The sequence below is a fragment of the Octopus bimaculoides genome, chromosome 3 (genome assembly GCF_046866305.1).
Source record: "Octopus bimaculoides isolate indiv1 chromosome 3, ASM4686630v1, whole genome shotgun sequence".
In the NCBI taxonomy this organism is placed as follows: Eukaryota; Metazoa; Mollusca; class Cephalopoda; order Octopoda; family Octopodidae; genus Octopus; species Octopus bimaculoides.
This window is the reverse complement of record NC_142930.1, coordinates 166740904-166754987: the sequence shown is the minus strand read 5'-3', so window position 1 is coordinate 166754987 and position 14084 is coordinate 166740904. Positions and strand designations below refer to the sequence as shown.

Sequence of the window (14084 nt, the reverse complement as noted above, 5' to 3'; positions counted from 1 at the left end):
CAAAATAATTATTATAATATTCTTTTCTACTATAGGTACAAGGCCCGAAATTTTGGGGGAAGGAGCCAGTCGATTAGATCGACCCCAGTACGCAACTGGTACTTAATTTATCGAACCCCCATTAGAATGAAAAGCAAAGTTGACCACGGCGGAATTTGAACCCAGAACGTAAAGACAGACGAAATACCTATTTCTTTACTGCCCACAAGGGGCCACACACAGAGGGGACAAACAAGGACAGACAAACGGATTAAGTCGATTATATCGACCCCAGTGCGTAACTGGTACTTAATTTATCGACCCCGAAAGGATGAAAGGCAAAGTTGACCTCGGCGGAATTTGAACTCAGAACGTAACAGCAGATGAAATACCGCTAAGCATTTCACCCAACGTGCTAACGTTTCTGCCAGTTCGCCGCCTTACTATAATATTAATTATTGATTAATATTGTTTCATATTCACCACATAATTCTTTTTACGTAGATTTTTTTTCATGATATTCTGTATGTGAAATATGTTCCTGCTTTCTTCTGGGCTTAGTGCCGGCGTGGTTGGATATAAGTAACTAAGGCCGAGTTAACGTTCGTGCTTCAAAACAAGCTGGAGGCGTCTCTACATATTGTGCTACAAAAGCATAAAACTCGATTTCGAAACAACCGATTCTGCTCTGTGCAAATCTTTATACTCAGAAATATCATTTATTGAAAAGTGCATTCAACATCGAAGACCACTGAATCTAAATGCTATTGACTTTGAAAAGGTACTTGATAGTGTCCACAGAGAGTTCTTGTGGAGAATTGCCTTGCATTTTGGCAGTGGTTCTCAACCGTTTTATTTAAATGAGTTTTCCCACGGAGCCCTTTTAATCTGTTAACGAGTTGTATTTATTTATCACCCGACGAGATACATCTGCACCACCGGATGCTCCTGAACCAGTTGTTTCCAATTTCCAAGAGGAATCGATGCTAGATGTGTCGAAACAATTGTTGTAATTAATAATAAATTCTCGTATATTCCATCTGTATTTCATTTTCTACACACATTCACACACACACATACACACACACACACACACGCACACACACATATATAAAATACATATATATGTATGTATATATATGTATGTATGTATGTATGTATGTATATATATATATATATATATATATATATATATATATGAATTATTAAATAATGCAATACAGTAGTATTGCTTCCCAGTAAAACAAAGCACCATCAGGTTAAAGTATAAATATAGTAAATATAGGATAGTGGTACAACAATGCACCAATATTTTCTGGAAATAGCAGTCGATAATATACGACGCTATAGTAAAGTCTCCCTGGCGAAAATTGTAACGCATGTGCCTGGTATGCCCTTATCAAGAGGGTAGTCATGATGGGTGTACTGGGTTTCGTATATTTTACCCCAGTGTCACTTTGATGGCATCTACTACTCTCTCACTCAATAATAATAATAATAATAATAATAATAATAATAATAATAATAATAATAATAATAATAATGATAATTTATTTATTTGCCACAAGGGCGAAGGATGAGGGGGACAATACAGAGACAGACATGAAGTGTTGGAGTTTACATATAATAATGTTTCCTTACTAAAACCCCATTTCTTGAAAAGCCAGAATTCTCTTTACTTTCTCAGGGTTCCGTTCTGTCTAACAGTGTTTGGTTAATTTCCTGATAATGAAGTCTGTCTTTCACCATGCTACAAAAGAAAAAAGAAAAAACAAAACAATATTAAAGTTTGGGAAGAAAACGGATTTTTTTTTCTCTTTTCGTTTGTTCTGTTTAAGTTTCCATCTCAACATCTGTGCCTTAAGCTAGGCAATGTTTTTAAGTCGCTCTTTTATAGAGCTATTTTAGGAAACGGGTAAGCGGATCCTTAACATGCTGTTTCTTCTTCATGGGGTTGAAGGCCACGTGGTCAGATTTATCGCTGCTAAATTGGATGGCACGGTGTGGAGCGAGCTTCTGTCTAAATAACGATATGTGTGTGGTGCGTATGCGTGTGTTTGTGTACGTATGCGTGTATGTACGTGTATACATACACAAACATGTATATACCATATATATATTATATGTGTGTATATGGGTATATATATATATGTATGTATATGGGTACACACACACACACACACACATATATATATATATATATATATATATATATATATATATATATATATATATATATATATATATATATATATATATATACATATATATAAATACGATATATGTAAACAAAGTTTGCTTTTTTTAGAAGTGTTAAGGTATATTGAGATATACAGATATGGAAATACTTTTACTCTCAAACGCATAATAATAATGCTGAATAGCATAAATAGGACAGAACATCTTTATATGGCCGCTAACAAATTTTTCTGCAATATAAGGATATATATATGTAGGGGGTGTATGTATGTGTGTGCATGTGTTTGTGTGTCTGTGTTTGTCCCCACCACCATCGCTTAACAACCGATGTTGGCGTGTTTACGTCCCCGTAATGTAACGGTTCGGCAAAAGACACCGATAGAATAAATACTAGGCTTACAAAGAATAAATCCTGGGGTCGATTTGCTCGACTAAAGGCAGTGCTCCAGCATGGCCGCAGTCAAATGATTGAGACAAGTGAAAGAATATATATATGCCTCTGCATGTGTATGCTTGAGTGTATTACATATATGTTTGTGTGTAGTACACTCACACATGGATGTATGCCTATGTGTACCATAAGTCAGTTTGTTCCGCTCTCTCTCTCTCTCTCTCTCTCTCTCTCCCTCTCCCTCTCTCTCTCTCTCCCTCTCTCTCCCCCCTCTCTCTCTCTCTCCCTCTCTCCCTCTCTCTCTCTCAACCACAGCGTAACCTCGAAATCTATTTAGAATTGTCTTTTAAACCTTACAATAGCATCTACTTCTATCGCTGCACATGACATTCACATCAGAAATGAACGTCTGATTCGTATTCATATATATTTTTGTATCGGTATGTACAGACCTTTCCTTCCACTTCAAACTCCAAACTAATCGATTACATCGATTACATCGACTCCAGTGTTTGGCGGGGACTTATTTTATCGACATCCCTTCCCCATGAAAAGATGAAAGGCAAAAATAACCTAGGCAGAATTTCTACTCAGAACGTGTTGTAATCCTTATGTCGGACTGTTATAACGCCCACTCCGGCTGTATTGTTAGTTAGACAAGTAAAGACCACGACTATCTATGACCGTCGACTTAGTACTCTCTCTTTATACTGACACTGACTAACAGTATTTATAACGACCAACACATACCACTCGTCACGTGAAATGGGTGTACCGTTATTACTATTATCCCCATAACAGAACATAAAGACGGACAAAATACAGTTAAGTATTTTGTCCGGCGTGCTAACGATTCTGTTAGCTCACTGCCTTTTTTTTTTTTGTAATATGGTGTCAAAATTTTCTTCTTTTGAAACTGCGACTTCGCCACTGACAAACGTGTGCTGCATGAATGTTTGACTGCTATTTTTAACGGGTCACATTACCTATTACAAACTTGCCCTTTTGTTATTAAGGGTTTAGTTTGATTTTGTATATTTATTAATAGTTTTGTGGGTATTTTGTGTTATTTCTTACAATGTTTGTGTTCTTCTCGGGATGGTCAAAACTCGATATTCTTTTACAAGCGAAAGAAAATCCGCGACAATTAAAAGCTTCTCATCTAAACAAAACAACATTAAATAAATTAACAGGAACTCGTCGAGGAATATAGACCATTTCTTGATACTCTAAACTCTAAACGAAAGCATTATGGCTTTTTAAAACTCTTCTCGAATAAACATTTCAAAAAAACAACATGGAAACCATGTTTATTACAGTGACATCTGTTTTAAAGGAACCAGTCTAAATAGAGGCACCCACGCTGGGATACCGATATAATGAAAGAGTAACGATGGAATTTCGATGAAATACGGTTATCATGGCTGATACAGATATCTTTGAGTCAAAGAAAGTAGATTGATTCCATTCTCGTAACCATCTTGATTCTATTTCCTTAAAATTCGTATATCCGTTTACTTTAGTTAGTTGTTTCGATCATTAGACTGAGGCCATGCTGGGGCACCACCATAAAGAGTTTAGTCGATAAAATTGACCTCACTACAAAATTTTAATCTTGGAATTATTCCTTAATCTATCGATCTCCTTTTTGCCGAACCGCTAGAAATGTGACGAAAGCAAACACCAGTTATCGAGCGATGAAAAACAAAAGCGCGCACACATGCATACATATAACATCTGTACATACGCGTGTGTGTGCACGTGTGCCTCTGTGTGCGTGTGTGAGCGCGAATGTGTAAATGTAGGTCAAACGAATGTGGAAATGTAGGTCAAACGGTTAAAGAATTGAAAACATACCTTTGTAGACGTGTACACGCTGATACACTCACACACATACATGACCAGTATTAAACAGTTTCCCAATCTACAAAGTCTCACAGACAAAGCAAACAATATTTATGAAACTAACATTTCCACACATTCACGACTCCTCACAAGCGCCACTACCGAAACATACAAGAAAACCCCTAAATCCACATACAATGACATACACACAGAAGCAAAGGAGCTGGCGACCCTGCTTGAGGTAGAGGACCACGTGGAGTGCCTCGCAACGCGGACCCCCCATCCATTTCACTTAAGGACCATACGCCTAATTTCCATTCCTACTCCAAATCCCGGCTGATCAACCCCTCTAAAAGCGAGATGGGTACCATTAGCAAGCGTATTCTTGATACTATCAACTCTGACATCAGAAGAGCTACAGGATTGACTCAATGGATGTGTGCGTGGGCGTACATGTGCGCCGGTGCGCGCCCATATACATGTGCACCCGTGCATGTGCATTTATGTACACGTGCACACTTGTGTGTGCGAATGCTTGTGCTCGTGCGCATATGTACATGGAGATAAAGGTGTGCACGCGTATGTGTGTGTGTGTGTCCGTGTGTGTGTGTCTGTGTGCGTGTGTGTGTATATATGTGTGCGCACATGTGTGTACATGTGTGTCTCCGTGTGTGCGCGAATGTGTAAATGTACATCTGAGCACACATGCACATTCGTATAAGTTCGGATGCTACACGCAGATTACGGCTGGCTGGCAGAATCAGTAGCGCGCCGAGCGAAATGCTTAGCGGTGTTTCGTCTGCCATTACGTTCTGAGTTCAAATTCCACACACACACATACATACATACATACATACATGCATGCATACATGCATACTGTTACGAAAAAAAAATTATATTCATATAATTTCTCATCCGTACGACGTGAATTAGAACACCACTCTCTGGTTTTGCAAGCGAAGACGAAAAAAATTAACTCTGTGGTCACGTGACTGTTTAAAGCGTAGGCGGTTTGATTTTGGCTCGCTTTTAAGGTGTAAGCGAAGAAAAACTACTATTGTCCACGTGGTGAGTTAATTCGGGTTGAATGACGATGTACGACTTGATGAAAGTCGACGTGAGCGGGTTTTTATGTACTAGCCGGTGCCATGCGATCGCTGTTTTGAACTGGTTGCGAAAATAGTGAACTTGTCAACGTAAAGAAGGCGGAATGGTATTGTGAATTTAGAAGTAACAAGAGTCCAGTCAAAAAAGGAAGATGAAGAGCTCACCGAAAGAAGTCATCACATTTCAGAGGTAAATGAAAGAACTCTCTAAAATCTCTCTAAACAACTGTTTTTTTTTTAATTCCATAAATGTTATTGGCCTCAAAAATTTCTTGTATTAAAACCCCAAATTAAATCGCCGAAAAACTGAGATATAAGACGGAAGATATAAAACAGGAGACAAACTTAAGCAGGCCAAACGGTTAAAGAATTCAAAACATACCTTTGTAGATAATGTTACTCAGATATTCGTGTACCTAGGTTGCGGAATTCTGGCCCTCTGGGCCTCAATTCTTCATCAGCCCGGCTCAGTTTTTCGGCGGTTTAATTTGGGGTTTTAACTCCTATTTCTAACGGATATGGCGCATGAACGCCCTGATGCTTAACGCTAATTTTAAGATTTTATAGCTATTTAACGCTATTCGATACCTGTTAACCGTCTATATTGTTGTTGCTGATATTATCGATTACTTATATTTACCGTATGAATATTCAAGTTTGAATGTTTTATTCATATATATATACATATGGGAGTTTAGTTCACAGGTGATCTAAACGATTAGGTAAGTGCTGTAATTCATTACTGGAGTTATGGAGCCATTGCAGATTTCCGATACATAATAGTTAAACAAGACGTCAAACATTAAAGCAAGGCAATATCTGGATCTTTTCCCTTTGAACGGCTGATCAAGAAATTAATTTTTGTAACTAAACACTTTCAAACTTCGGACACTGGTAGAATGTATCATATAAAACAACTTTTACTCTTAATGTTGTTGAGAAAAGTCTATATTTTCAAAGTTATTTCGTGTTAAAGTAGTCGTATTTCGGTAATTTCAACCAATCAAAGACGTGTATTCAGCTGAATAGATTTACTGCCGTTGTTTGTCAACAACTTCTAATTTCTTTCTATAATAATATTGTATATGACTTGAGATATTTGCCTTGCCTTAATGTTTGACGTCCTGCCTGTCTCGTTTCTTTCTTTCGTTGTTCAAAAAAAAGTTCGTTTTCTATGTTTTTGTTTTTTTATGTTCTCGCTTCTCATTCTGTCTACGTTTTTTTTTATGTCCTGTATCCATATATGCATGTATATACATATATATGTAGGTATTTACATCCATATATGTATGTATATATGCATATGTATATATGTATATATGCATATATATATATATATATATATATATATATAATATATATATATATAAGGAAGAGGCAAAACAAAAAAATTGACTCGGAAGTAGGCTACGGATCCCCAACTCCAGCCCCCGTTGTGAATTTGGATACTAGTAGCTTATCAGTTGGAGCACTCACACACCGCACCGTTTAGTTTAAATCATCAGTATCCTAAACCCTTCCTATTATATATATATATATATATATATATATGTATATATACTATGTATATATAGATCACAGTGTATGTATAATGACTAACGCATACATTTCCACAATTCTCAACCGATTTTCAAACTTTATATGCACCTTATGTCCCAAGGATGGTCATGCACTGTAACATTTTTCTCAGAGCGCCCGCGTAAATGGATGTACATGGACATAGTTTTTTGTGTGTAAGGTCTTCCATACCTTTTTAATCTTTTTATTAAAGTGAAAGGATTTTGTCCATTTATTTATTTCCACTATCTACCAGCGACGGTGATTAAATTGACTAGGAGCACTAGGCTTTGTTAATAAATGCTTAAAGGAGAATCTGAATAAACTGGAATTTTCAGAAAGAGAAATCGACCGGCTAATTCGTACATTACAAGTGCAATCTATGAGTGGAACAGTAAAAATATTCAAGACTTTTCTCGAGTCCTAAATGTGAATTTTTCTGTTAACTACATCCCAAAGATGGAGCCTTAGATCTAGGCTAGAAACCAGCTCTTGCTCTACTGGCAAGAAATCTTAAAATAAAACTTAATAAGACGCAGTCGTGACTGTGTAGTAAGAAGCTTGCTTCCCAACCACATGGCTCTGGGTTCAGTCCCACTGCGTGGCACCTTAGGCAAGTGTCTTCTACTATAGTTTCGCGCCAACCAAAGCCTTGTGAGTGGATTTGATTGACGGAAACTGAAAGAAGCCCGTCGAATATATATATATATGTGTGTGTGTGTGTGTGTGTGTGTGTGCGTGTGTCTACCATCACTTGACAACCGATGTTGGTGTGTTTACGTCTCCATAACTTAGCAGTTCGGCAAAGAGACCGATAGAATAAGTACTAGGCTTACAAAGAATAAGTCCTGGAGTCGATTTGTTCGACTAAAGGCAGTGCTCCAGCATGGCCGCACTCAAATGACTGAAACGAGAAAAAGAATAACATACATACATACATGCATGCATACGATAGTTAATTATGATGTAAGACCGCGTTTGTAGATGTACCCGTAAGTAAATAACGTTGATGCGGTGCGTATAACCCTTTCAGACGACATGTCTGGCAAGTGAAGGATTGCAACACTGACCCAGACTGGCATGATGTACAGTGAGACACACAGACAGACATACAAAAAGACTGGCAGAGCTACCCATGTATTCCTAGTCGAGACTTTACACCAGTGATTATCAAGAACACGACATCTGCTGGTGTAGTTGGGTGTGGCAAGAAATGAACGAGGAAAGACGCTCTTTGGTGCAGAAGTCTCAAAAATTATTCATATATACATTATTCATATACATTAGCATTAATATTTTCTCATAATATTTCATATACTTATCCTGCATTACATCATTTTCTTCATTTATGAACACATATTTATTAAAAATTACTATTTTTAAATCTCACAACGAGAGATATTCAGCAACAGTACTTTGGAGTAAGGATTGTTTGCCAACATAACATGGCAGTCCTGGTTAGGACAAATTTAGTCCCAGGAGAAATCGTCTCCAGCTTGCTATACGACATGATCATACACACACACACACACACATATATAAAACTTAGGTTTCGACCAAAGATTACTCCAAGCCATGTCTAACTTAATAGCACCACCTGGTTGGATTATCTAAATCCTTTCTAAGTCAATTTTTGTGGTATCAAAGTCCATTCGACTAGGGAGTTCTTGTTGAATGAGTTGTATCCAGGTATGTGTCTCATCTGGTATTCCTTGGAGAAATTTGTCCAGATTCCGTTTAAAGGTGATGGGATCCTTTACCTCTTTGATATGTTTCGGGACAATGTTAAATAGGGCAGGACCTGTTGAGGAAAAGAAATTTTGCTGCAGTGTATTTATGTGTTGTGATCCTGAATTGAGTAGGGGACGGATGGCCCGTGGACCTAGACTTGGATGAAGGCTAACGTTGAGGTTGTTTGGGAAATGCTGGCGGTATATTCTCCACATCGTGCAAATGATGTATCGCTCGCAGCGGCGCTGGAGAGGATAGTTTCAATGCTTTAAGGCGGTCTCAGTAATCGAGATCAGGCATGCCCTTCATTCGTTTAGTGAATGACCTCTGGGGTGATTCAATTTTCGAAACTTTTTTTTTTTTTTGTATAGAGAGACCACAGGTGACAGCAGTATTCGCGGTGTGGCCGTATAAAAGAGGAGAAAAGTGGAATGATGACACCTTGTTCTCTGGACCGGAAGGTTCTTAGGATCCAGGAGCTCATCCTACAAGCTATGTCGACCTTATTGTTGATGTGGGCTCACCAACTAAGATTATTATCGACAATTACTCCCAGGTCTCTGATATTATTATATGCTGTGAGAGGTTTCTGTAAAGAGAGTATGGCTGTTTTAGCATAGTCTTTTTCCCAAAATGCATCAGCTCAAATTTTCCTTTGGTTATTTTGTTATTGTCTGCCCATTGACACACCGCATGTAGATCAGACTGGAGTTGAGTTCGGTCTTCTTCTTCATTGAGAATTTTCTGGAGCTTAGAGTCATCAGCAAATATTTTCACTTTGCTGTGTTTTATGACGCTGGAAAGGTTGTTTACATAGACTACAAAAGGGAGCGGGTCCAAGACAGTCCCCTGAAGTTTTTTGGGTTTTTTTCCAGCATGGCTGTATGGTAAGAAGCTTGTTTTTCAATCACATGGTTCCGGGTTCAGTCCTACTGCGTGACACCTTGGGCAAGTGTCTGCTGCTACAGCCTCGGGCCGACCAAAGCCTTGTGAGTGGATTTTGTAGATGAAAACTGAAAGAAGCCCGTCGCATGTTTGTGTTTGTGTCGGTGTTTGCCTCCACCACTATCACTTGACAACCATTGCTGTGTTTACGTCCCGGTCACTTATCGGTTCGCGAAATGGACCGATAAAATAAGTACTAGGCTTACAAAGAATAAATCGTGGAGGGTCGATTTGTTCGACTAAAGGTGGTGCTCCAGCATGGCCGCAGTCATACGACTGAAACAAGTAAAAGAAAAGAATAATTGGAATAGAAAAAAAATTCTAGGAACATTGTGTACAAGTATACGCACACATACACACACACATACACACACATACACACACACACGTTTGAAATAGTAACAAGTACACATGAATTGCCAAAAATATATAATTTAATGGTTGTTTAGATCTGGAAGACTTTTTTCCTTCTTAATCTAATTTATAACTAAAAATAGATTCTGGAAACTTTCCGTTTAATATTAGAGACGGTTATTTTAATTATAGACTGCTAAGTTTTTTTCCTTTACTTTTTTATTCTTCCCGTAAAGAATTGTGTAAACACTAGTTTACCTGTTGTATCGAATTACACGGGCAAACTTGGTGAAAATCTTGCGCTACTACTACGATATATACTTACTCTCGAAGCACATCGCATTTGAAGGCGCGTGGCTTGGTGGTTAACGGTATTCAGCTCGTTAGGTCGTGAGTTCGATTCCAGGCGGCGCGTTGTGTCCTTGAACAAGACACTTTATTTCACATTTTCCCACTCTATTCAGCTGGCAAAAATCAGTAGTATCAGCATTTCAAAGGGCCAGCCTTGTCACATTCTGGTTCACGCTGAATCTCCCTGAGAACTACGGCAAGGGGCACGCGTGCCTCCGGGATGCTCAGTCATGTTCACGTTCATTTCACGAGCAGGCTGTTCCGTTGATCGGATCAACTGGAATACTCACCGTCGTAAACGACGGAGAACCAGTTATATTTAATTTATAGTTTCAGTTAGGTCATTCTTTTAACTATATCACTGTTTCAACTTACCCATTGTTTCAAAATTCTACAGTTTTTATATCACAGCTATCGTACATACTCACCCATCCTACGGCCCTGTACCTCCTTACAAATTTTATTAACCCATTAACTGCCAAATTTTTTATTCATATTTCTTGGCTTTGCCAGGTGTCTTAGGAGTCAAAATAATATAAAGTATTTAAATTTTTTCATGTGTGAATTATTTTGGAAATTATGATAAATGTTTCGAAAAGTCCCAGATGGGGAAATAAAGCATATTTATCCTTTTCTATTCAATTGCAATAATAAACATTTTAGTTTCTTTGAAACTATAGTATCAAATGCGAATGTGTATGAAATATCAACGAATGATATAATAGATGGGAAATGCAGAAAGAAAAACGTTTTCAAAAGAGTCAATATTTTTGTAGTCCAAAAATTGCGATTTATGACATAAAATGTCGTCTAGAATTATCCAGAACTAATAATGACAAACTTTAATTATTGAATATTGTTAAACACGCCTCTTCAAATGCAATGTAAGTAAGCAATTCACTTTAAATACAAGGAACAATCGGGAGTGAGACTGTTTTTAGCAGATCCCCAAATGGGGCTCGTGGCAGGGTTAAATTCAAGTCTTTGACAATAAAGAAATATTTGGAGTTATTGCCTTCAATTCTAGTGGTTTTAGACAAAAGTGTGATTTTAGGACCCGGTTTCAATATCTAGTAATAAAGAAATCGCTGTAAGAGGTCTTCAAAAAAGACAATATTATAAAACTTCGTATCTTTTTATTTTATCTTTGAAGTCAGCGTCAAAAGAATTTATGGGATTATTAGTATTACTTACCTTGGCTGTCTGTCTTTCTGTAACGTATCTGAAATTCTCATCTCTCTGTCTTTCTCTCTCTGTGTCTCTCTCTCTCTCTCTCTCTCTCTCTCGGTAGTTATGTCTAATATAATTTTCCGGTGGATTGTTACCAAATACAGAATCATAAAGCCTTGAAATTGAATATTTTTATGCCTATCAAAGGTATCTTTTAACCGCTCTGTTTCCATCCCTAAACATACTGTTAATGACTTTTGCATTGAATTAGTACCACCGAGGCTGCAATGATCTCAGGCTAGCAAGAACGCTCTTTATTTGATGAATGTTTTGTTAATACAAATTGTCCTTCAGATAAATCTTGCGGTAGATTAGCAGAAGGTTGAGGAGTCACTCACCTGGTTGATTTCAGGAAATCTGGTATCGCCGGAAGTACGTAGTAATAAGTTTCATAGATAAAAGAAAGATGCTGATGACTTTGAATGTTTAATTCCATTATGAATAATTAGGAGCTAAATGCTGTTGTTCATATTGTAGGAGTCACACTTTTCATCCCTACGGCGCGAAATGAACTACCAGAGATACACATCCGAGATACGAAGAGTACCACAGCGCTGTTTATTTAAGGCAGGCCTGAGTACCTTCTGCTTGCTGAGTGTGGTTCTCGTCTTGGAAGCTGTGGTATCTCCGGCGAGTATGCTCACCAGAGGGCGCTGTAAATCGTAGTTCCGGCAGAATCGAGTGTCGCATCCGGCATACAGAAACAAAATAGGCTCCTAAGAAGAGTGCACTCTTCCAGCCACGTCGGCAATGGAGGTTTGCGATTGGCTAAAATTGCGTAACTTTAAGTACTTCAAACTTTGAGAAGTTTCTCTCGAAATAAAAAAGAAAAGGTAATTTGGTTTTCGTTAATAGCATGTAAAACTAAATTAAACTTTGTGTGTTTTTTTTTTAATTCATCCTGTGAAAATTTGAAATACTTCAAGTGATTGAAAACAAATTAAATAAGACACAAGATCGATTGTCTCAGTATGTGACTTAACGGAAACACATAAGTCTGGGGGTCGATCTCTTCGATTAAAGACCCTTCAAGGTGGTGCCCTAGCATGGCTGTAGTCCACTGATTGAAGTAAAATAAGATAAAAGGTATGTCTGGTTAGTGGTTAAGTGTGCAGAAAAGGGGTTCAGTGTGCAGAAAATGGATGCAACACTGATGTCCGAGGTGGGGGCAGGGGTTACAATGGCATCAAAATGTGGTCCTTTAATGAAGAAATAGTCTTTTAATTTCGATAGTGATTGGTGTTGTTGTTAAGCCCAGGGTCGGTCCTTATCGAGCAATATGATCAAAGACGTTACACTTGTGACCATCTGTTAATCATTGAGCCGCCAGGAATCCATTATCCAATGCGTCATTCTCATTTTAAGATAGCAGGGTGTTATTTGAGTGAAATTTGGCTGCTATATCTAGCAGGTTTAATGTGTGGAAGTGGGCTTCTGTGGGTCTGCAATGCATTTTGTGATTATGAGGATTATGTGGTCTTTGATATTTGCTTTTGTTAGAATAACCTTTTAACAAGCCCTCATTTAATATCCCTGGGCATGGCTGAGCGTCTTTCATCATGAAAGACGCGCCAACCATGCCCATCTTCACTTTGTTCCTGAGTACAATGTATTTAGAATTACCTTATTTAGTGCGTTGCTTTCAATGTATTTCGGTTTTACGATGTGTGATTTGACGAAGGTTTGGCTGTTATTTCTAGCAAGCTAAGAGAGAACACAGTGGTTCCTTTGTTTATATGTTTTATGTTGTTATTTAATGTAAATTTAGCCCCATGCAGGACAGGCAGAACCATCTAGGGATCCTCTACACTGTCAGTCGATCAGCTAGAACTAATAGTCAAATCTACCTCAAATTACTCCCTTCTCACTGAATACGGAAAATATCATTTGATATTACATATTTGGAAATTAGATGGAAAGGTCACGGCTGAAACGTCGTTTGGACAACAGAATGTCGAATGAGAAAAAAATGCCGAAATCAACATAAAAATGTGGAAAAATAGAAATTTAAATGTTTTGTCATAAAATGCTGCTGCGGCTGCTGCTGCTGCTATTTGGCCCTAGTTGAGATCATCCCGTCACATAAGTGTTTCTAAAACTACATTATTTAATGTATCCTTCCTGTTTTGAGACAATGGGATTTAAAGTAGAATTGGCTGCTATTTCTTGGAGGTCGAAGGACTACGTTCAGCAACACCCGCCCCCCCCCCCCCATCCCTACCCTCCACTTCCTTGTTAATACTGTTTATGTCATGAAGGGTACGTGCGGTCAACCAGTACACGACCCCACCACCACCACCACCACCACTATAATTTAACTCCCCATGATCTTCTGTGTATAATTACTGTACTTTCGGGACCCATTTCCTGGTCCCTTTAACATCAACACTGGTTCA

The 14084-nt window shown here is 38.1% G+C and overlaps 2 long non-coding RNA genes across 2 annotated transcripts; one reads left to right on the top strand and one right to left on the bottom strand.

Moving 5' to 3' along the window:
- Positions 1–1507: 1507 nt before the first annotated feature.
- Positions 1508–12260, bottom strand: LOC149136842 (uncharacterized). Its single transcript, XR_016241285.1, has 2 exons — positions 12027–12260; positions 1508–1729 (listed from the first exon to the last, which is right to left on the bottom strand). It is a non-coding gene; the product is annotated as an uncharacterized LOC149136842 (long non-coding RNA).
- On the top strand, positions 5572–12353 carry LOC149136841 (uncharacterized). Its single transcript, XR_016241286.1, has 2 exons — positions 5572–5710; positions 12166–12353. It is a non-coding gene; the product is annotated as an uncharacterized LOC149136841 (long non-coding RNA).
- Positions 12354–14084: the final 1731 nt, after the last annotated feature.